Source organism: Chelmon rostratus, chromosome 8 (genome assembly GCF_017976325.1).
Source record: "Chelmon rostratus isolate fCheRos1 chromosome 8, fCheRos1.pri, whole genome shotgun sequence".
Classification (NCBI taxonomy): domain Eukaryota; kingdom Metazoa; phylum Chordata; class Actinopteri; order Chaetodontiformes; family Chaetodontidae; genus Chelmon; species Chelmon rostratus.
In genome coordinates, this window is record NC_055665.1 from 13,838,943 (window position 1) to 13,847,556 (window position 8,614).

Below are 8,614 nucleotides of genomic sequence, written 5' to 3' on the forward strand. Positions count from 1 at the left end.
CGCACATATGCTCCCGCTTAAATATACGCATACACAATCTGTGCAAGCACACAAGAGAGCACACACACTCACAAAGGTGAGTAGACACACACACAAACGCGCATGGCACGCACTCATGCTCACACACGCACAAGAACACACTGAGCAATAAATCTCAATGTTCACCAGCACACACAAATGCACATATTACAGTGGTAAATCCTAATTTCACAGCCTACATATAAATTTATGCAAATATATGTGTACATACATATGGAGCCATTCGTAGCTGATGGTATCTTAAAGTCAAGTGATAGCTCAGGTATATTGGTTTCATAAATAGGTTTTTTTTTCCTAGAAAAAAAGTCACAATTTACCTTGAACTGTGCAATGTTCACATGATAAAAGAAAACACCCTCTCTGTGGAGTTCTGCTCTTGTTTGTAAGAGATTTTATTGTAAGAATATTTATCTGCCTCCACACATTCTTTGCACAGTGTTTTCACATGTAAGCCACGGTGAGTCTTTGGTGGACACATGCTCCTGTCCCACCCACAGACACACACACACACACATGCATATTTATTTTCGCAAACTTGCCCACTTCTGGATCATAATACATTCAGATGCAATCTCATCCGCTGCACATAAAAGACGGCAATATGAGCCCAAAACCTAACTGTAATATTTCAGCGGTTTATAAGGAGAGAGGAGAGGGAGAAAGAGCCAGAGGCAGCAACTGGGGAAAACAGATACCACCAAGATTTTGCCTTCCCTTTTTCTTTCTGTCTGTCTCACCGTCTGTCTCCCTCTCTGACTCCCCTACCCACCCACCCCACCTCTCGGTATTACTGCATCATCTCCAACAGTAATGAGTGCACCAGGAGCAGAGAGATAGCAGGGGAGAAGGAAAGGTACTTCAGGGAATTTGAGTGTTTAAAATATATACAACGGTTTTCCTCTTGTGGTTGATCAATGCAAATAGCCCACCCTCCCCCACCCCCTGCTCATACACCCACTACAACCTGAAGATACTGAATCACACCGCATGGCACACCTGCACGCTGTGTGCTTTCTGATCCCTGACATTAGAAGCACACTATTAACAAATACAAAGGAGCTTCTTTTTTCAATCACTATCAAGAAGCCTGCAGTGTTTGTGCCATTGTTTTTTTTTTTTTTTTTTTTTTTTTTTTTTTTTTGCATTACCTGGTTGTTCAGAAAGCACTCATTACTGCTTCACTCTCAGTGGCGCTCCAGGACACAGAAAATACATTAAATAGCAGTGCTTAAGTGTATGAGACATTAACTAAAGCTTTTGCCAGAAGATAGTATGGAGGTAATTTCCTGTGTAAAATTGGTTTCCTTTTCCTTGTGTGAGGGAAGTGTATTCCCAGGCGGTATAGTGGCTGAGAAAAAGCAAAGAGACAAAGGACACTTGTCAGTGTCTGTAAGTGTTCGTGCTGTATATATTTATGTAGGTGTCCGGATGTGGACGTGAGCTTGCTGATGTTTTCTCCACCCAGACAGCTTCATTGTTATTAGGGAGTTGTGCTGATATGATCTGCTGAGGTTCAGGCCAGTGGCTGCAGGAGGAAATTGGTGCAAAAGGGTGATGTTAGAGTTTAGCCTGCAGAGCAGCAGGAAACCAACACACTGATAATGCCGGCCAGATCAGCATCAGTACAGCATAAACAGCCACACGCTTACATACAGATACGAACACACACAAGCGACCCTCAGGGTAACATTGAACTGGCAAAAGATCCTGGACAGCTTAGCAGAAAGCAAATCGCTGGAGAGAGTGGAGTCCGAATGAGAAAAGGAAGACTGCTGTACTCGTGTAAGAGCATGTCAACCGAGAGACTCATGCAATAACAAAAGGGCTGTGGCCAGCATTTAAAAAATACTGAAATCATGAATCCAAGAATATGAATGTACGAATATGAAGCTGCATATGACCGGCTTCTCATGAGAGAAAGCATGCCATGCTTTCAGCTTTGTGCGTGATCATTTTTCAAGTGATTTAATAGATCTTCAGATGGGTCTGGAGCTGGAGATGCAGGGTGCTCACTGGACCACAACCCTGCACAGCCTCTGGAATGACATTGTCGTCAGGAAATTTATTTATCTATTTATTTATGACAAAAATAGATCAAAATTAAGTACATAAAATATAAGGGTCTGCAAAATATCTACCAAACGAGAATATAAACCATTCCCAGAAAAATACTGACCACCACACCGCTGTCTTAAATAGTGGCTACTGTCCTGCGACATGAACACATATTAAACTATCAAACAAAATATCAAACAGGTAGAAAGTTTTTGTACTCTTGACCGGAGTTCTAGGCCAACATCTGCCTCAAAAGGACCAAGGAGACTTAATTTTATGCTTTGCTATGGCTGGATTTTTAAATAAAAACCCTTCTATGAAGAAATCCAAGGTTAGATCTCTATCTTAAAATAAGTGCTCTCCTGTTCCTTATTATGTTGGCTGAATCGCTGGAATCAGACCTATAAAAAACCACGGGAAGGTTGTTGAGGTCACTTCAGAAGAATCCAAATAAGTTGTCTACAGAATATGTAAATCAGACACATACATGCACTCACAGAGAGAGAGAGACTCAGCTCTGCATGGTGTACACACATGTATGGTCTCCAGACAGACTGATGATGCTTTCTTTCTATACACATGTCTTTGTCTCACAACATCACATACAGCCATGTTACACTGCACACTCCACTGACCATTACAGCGGAGGAGAAATCCATCACAGGGGAACGCCTGTCCACCATCTCCTGAGAAACCAGAGAGGGTCACCATACTAGTTTAAGCAAAGATGTTAATACGAGCGTGTGCCTGCTCACAAACATGTGTGTGTGTGTCATGTATCATAGTGGAGGACAGCCATTAACAGGCCCAAATATGAGGAGTATGCCATAGACAGACAGATCTATGCTTCATTCTTTCTGTGTTTACTGTAACTGGGAGCTGCAGAATCCCCGAGGAGCAAACCCCTCATGTGCGAGGGCAGGCAGATAAAAACAGCACCAGCACACACTCCCTCAGTCATAACAGATCAAAACCAGAATGCAACGTTGCTTTGAATAACATAGCTCTGAGGCTAGCTCATGTAGTGATGTTGGCATCTACAAAGGGCGGCGGTTTGAGAGGGCTGAGAGGTGGCTGGAACCTGGCCTGGAGGACTGCACAGAAAACCTGCTAGGGCGCAGGAAAATGCAGTGGAACGAGGCAATGAGTAGGCTGCAGAGGAGCAACAGTTTGACAAAGAGTAGGAGGCTGTCGAGAATAATGTGTTTGCAAAAGCTGCAAAATGCCATGATTGCATTAGAAGTGCTTGGAAGTTCAATTGGCTCAGATGCCAAAAAAAAAAAAAAAGTTTTTTTGCAAGGTGTCCTTTGAGGATTTCTTGAATAAAAGATGTGATATAAGAAAGTTCGGCCGGGGTTCCTTTTTTTCTGTGCATCAAAACAACAGCAGCACCTTGGTTTTATGTTTGTTTTTATTTAGGCACTGGAGGCAGATATTTAAAGAGCCTAAAGCTGAATGGATGGCTGCACTAAATCTAAAACACTGTTGATGTGGGAGGATAAATCAGAGACGGACATCTTCGTTGAGACACATCTCCTCCACGGTGACAGGCGTCCTACCTTAAATAACGCTTGAACTTGTTGACAAAATGAAAGTTGCGCTAACCTGGAGGACATCTCTCTCTCTCTATGTGCATATATCAAAGAGCAAAGTGGACTCTCTTCCCGCGCTGTGACTTGTCCCCTCCTTGTCCTTCCACCTCGTGTTTACCTCTGAAACCCGGAGCTGTCTGCAGCGTTCAGTGTTGACGTTGAGCACAAAAGGCACCCTAATCCCGGGCTGAATATGCATGACGCGCAGCGCAGCGCAGCGCTGTGGGTGCTCGCAGTTGAATAGTTTCAGCACCGCGTTGGTGAACAGCGCCATACGCCGCTGAGACAGACTGAGGCTCAGCTGCAGCTAGTTCCGAGCTGCTCTTTGACGGCACCCGGCGCAGTTTGACAGGCCGAGCCCGGAGAAAGACCCTTTCATCTGTAATCAAATCATTACCCCCGAGGTTGCAACTGAGTGAGGTTTTCCTTTCCCCCTGACGACGCCGAGACTTTGTAAAGAGCTTGGCTCTTTCACTTTGATGCCTTCAAAAGGAAAAGAGAGAGGGACAGGGGGTGAGGGTGGACCAGAAGACACGAGGGAGAGGGAGAGAGGGGGAGAGACTGACACAAACATATTGTTGCTTGCACATATTCTTAAATCATACACGCGCGCGCACACACACACACACACACACACACCTTGCAAATAAAGTTGATCCCTTTTCCTCCTAGTAGCGCACAACAAAGATGTGAAAAGAGAAGAAAGTGAAAAGATGGAGAAGAAGGTGTGGGGGTGAGGTGGTGGGGGGCACTTCAATTGTGAGTTACTCAAGCACAGCGTGGACAGAAATGATACCCCCCCCCCCCCCCCCCCCCCACCCCTCCTCTTCCTCCTCCATCCCAGACCCACGCGGCCACGGGCTGCATTTTATAGGCTACAGCAGGCAGGAATCCGGTCCGGTGCAGCCCCCGAAAAGAGAGGGAGAGAGAGAGAGAGAGAGAGAGAGAGAGAGAGAGAGAGAGAGAGAGAGAGAGTGTTTCTTCCTTGAGAAAGAATCTGAACCACTTCAGCCTGTCTGCGCTGGAGCCCGATAATAACTACAGGACTGCTCTGGATGAATCTGCCGTCTCGCCCACCTCGTACCGCGGAATTCATTCACAAAACTGGTGATTTGAAACCCGGTGCCAATCAATAGAGAGCAAAGGGAGAGGAAGAGGGGTCAGGTGTTTTCTCTTTCTTCCCTCTTCGATGTGCGCGTGAAGCGGAGGCGCACCTGCGAGAGTGCCTGCTCCCCGTTTTCTTTACTGAGGACCCCAACAGGAGGGCTGCTGCTTGGCTGAGACTGCATCCACTTTACAGACTGGACCAGCGGACTGAATAAAAGGGGGAGAGAGAGAGAGGGAGAGAGAGACAGAGAGAGAGGGGGGGAAACAGAGACTGGATGGATCCCTCTCTTCCTCTGGCACTCCACAGGCGCTCATTCATTTATTTAAGCCCGACCGACGACAGCATGCCAAGCGCAGACTCCAGCGGCAGAGCTCGGTCAGTCTAACATCCCTGTCTGTCTCTCAGTCCTTCTCTCTGTCTCTTTCTGCCTGTAATTCTCTCTCATCATCCCGCAGGGCGCATTCTCATCTGGTCCCCCTTTTTAAATGCAGGCACAGACTTCACAACAGAGGACAGGAGTGAGACGTCCTCCGTCGCACCGGCCCGGTCGCGCTCTCACCTGCGCAACATCTGCGCGGGACCCGTGCAGACACCCAGGACCCGACCGAGGGCGAGAGTATATGGGCCCAAAGCCCCGTGAGGCCCCTGGGATGGCGTGCAGCGCGTGTTACTACCTGGTTATCAGCTCCACGCATCTGAGCAATGGACACTTTCGGCGCGTCAAGGGGGTCTTCAGAGGACCGCTGTGTCCAACCGCAAGCAGTGATTCACCGGTAGGAGAACGTGCAGGTCTTGATAGATTTCCGCTAGGTGTGTGTGCGTGCGTGTGCGCGCGCGCGTGTGTCTGTGGTTTCCTTTTTGGAATAGCCACTCTGAGTCAGTGAGCTTGTAAGAGAGTCTGTTTTATCCACTTTTCTTCACTTTTTTTGATGCTACTTCATTATACGGGTTAGGAAATTAGTGCTGTCATACGAACTTCCTCACAGTAGGAAGAGGAGAGAAAGTGTGTAAACAGTGGGTGCAGGATATGAGACAACAACAGCCTGGCAGACCCAGTGGCACTGTCATCCACTGAGGAGGTGGTGATCCTTTTCTTTTCGTGAGCCATAAAAGAAAGATTTTTTTTTTTTTTTTTTTTGGTAGAAGACAGTGAATGTGAATATTTTAAACAGAGGAGAAATTAGGCATCCAACCATGAAGCCATTGTCCCTCCATGCTTCCTTCACTCTCTCATGGCTATGGGAATTAAACGAATCAAATTACATTAGTGCTTTCAGGAGGAGATGAGTTGCCCAGCCGAAAATAGCACTAATTACCTGGGGAGAATTTGTTAGGTGTGTGTTGGTCTGTGTGTGTGTGTTGTGTGTGTGTGTGTGTGTGTGTGTGTGTGGACCTGTGACCTGCCCAGCCTAGTAAGGTAACTCCCTGACCTTTCCCAGGTGCCTGTGGTTCCTTTGAGCCACCAAACTGGCATTTAGTTGCAAACTGACTCCGTCTGTGAACACTTGCTGGCTGTGTGTGTTTTGTGTGTGTGTGTGTTTTTGTGTGTGTGCGTGCGTGTGTTTCTGTGCGTACGTGCCTGTATGTGTGTGTGCGTCTGTGCACTGGCAGAGACGAAGAAAGAGTGTGTGACAGAGAGAGAAACAAGGCAAAGAGAAAACCAAAGAAAATGACAGTAAATGCAAATATGTATATAATATTTCGGACTCTGTGTGTGTGTGTGTGTGTGGAGTGTGTGTGTGCATGTGTTGCAGACTCAGGAGCTGCTCTGAGGGTCTCTGGTAATCACACATTATTCATGAGCTCTTAATGTGAGACGAGACAAACTGGCGGAGCTGATGACAAGTTTGATGAGAAAGGAGGAAAGTAGCAGCTGGTATGTGTGGCTGAGTGTGTCTGCGTGAGCACATGCGCGTGTGTGTGTGTGTGTTCGTACTCAAGTCATTACCAGTCTGTCATGTTCGGCCCGCGCTCACTATGTGATGGGAATGAGCGAACAGTGTTGAGCAGACACAGTCAGACTAGCAGAGATGCTGCAAAGAGTCACATTAACAAATTTGTGCGCAAACCTCTGCTCAAATACACACACACACACACACACACACACACACACACACACCTTATAACCAGAGTGTATACACTCTACAGCTGTGCATATATCTCAATTTCTACAAATTAGTAGTCCCCTTTTAAAGTTGCTGATTTGAATTATCTGTCTCAGAGCCCATTGATCTCCTTGTAGAATCATCAAATGCTCATTTTTTATTGCCCCTGCAACAAGTTTAGTCTTGTCTCAGAAACAAGTCTAATTTCTCAGAAAGTCTAATTTGGATGCACTTAACTGACTTTATTAAGCATGTCTCCATTTTTAGACTGATGAATGCATTTGCCTATTTTTCAGGCAGGCGGGTTTCTGTTCATTTTAGCATGTCATGAAAATTAATTTGAAGAGAGACCCGACACAGGTTTGAGATGGGAGTTCCATTATAATGTATCATGACTTTTGTCAAAAGTTGGCATCAAATGTAGCATAAACAATTAGCAAGCTAATTGATTTTTTTTTTTTTTTTTGATTGACAGAAAATCATTCAGCAAATGTTTTGATAAGCAGTTGAATGCCTTTTCACTCGGTGGATTCATATAATTGCAAACTCAATGTTTCTGAGTTTTGGTTTTTGGTCAGGACCTCACCTTGGCTTCTGGGAAATTGTGATGGGTATTTCTCTCAGCTTACTGTCACTTTAAAGAAAAAGCAATTAATGGATTTAGCAACAAAATGATGGTCATTAGTTGCAGCCCTAATCAAATGCTTGGTGGCCCTTTGGCTTGTTTAGTTGTTCTACTGAAGCATTTAAATCAGGAAATGTTCATCTTTATATTATATTGTACTAAGGCAAAGTTCTTCTTTTAACACACAGTGAGAAATCTGGCATATTCTGTTTATATTCCCTGAACACTATGCAGTGTGGCCGTTAAGACCAAGAAAATCCTTTCTTGCTGGTGCTCTCAAGTGCTTGTGAAAGACCGCATTTAAATCAGTGTTATCTCAACTCCACCGTCCCAACAGACCTTTTTCACAGCAAAAATTTTAACTTGTGGCATAGCAGGGAAAGCACAGGAGTCACTAATAACATTAACAATGACTCTGTTCTATTCAAGTGTCCCAGAAAGCCACGACAGTGTGACAGTGAGCCTGCGTGCGCAGTACCAGGACCCTGAAACTGAGGCAGCTAAATGGAATTCAGCCATTATTAATGCTTTAATCTTTCCTTTACTTACTTTTAGTCTGTGTGGCCCTAATTCAAATCCATAACCACTAAAATATCATCAAAATGTAGAAATGCTATGAAAGGAGACCATTCAAGCAAACAGCACGAGAGCCAGACAGTAACAGGAGTATCTAAATTCAGGCCTACACCCTGCTGAAGTGTCCCTGACCAAAACACAGAATCCACACCGGCTTCAGGGTCTTACAAGCTCAACCATAGCTGACCTTCCAGGAGCAGGTAGAAATAGAAGTTCACATGATGCTGAAGACAAATTTTTCTCTCCAAGCTGCAGGTGTACAGTAATAGGTGTCATTCACCGTGGGCAGGACATCATTCACCTCCACGGCCATGTCCTAACTAATGTAGATAAATCTACATGTGGAAAGGTTTCAGTGTTTGAAAACGCTGACTAAGTGGGCACAGAAGGTCAGAAGAAAAAAAAAGACATGCTTTCAGATTTATCCACATTAGCTTAGACATGGTCCAATTTATGGGCCTGTCAGCATGATAAACAGGCAGCGCTTGTGGTCAGAGAGTTCAAAAGTGACCTC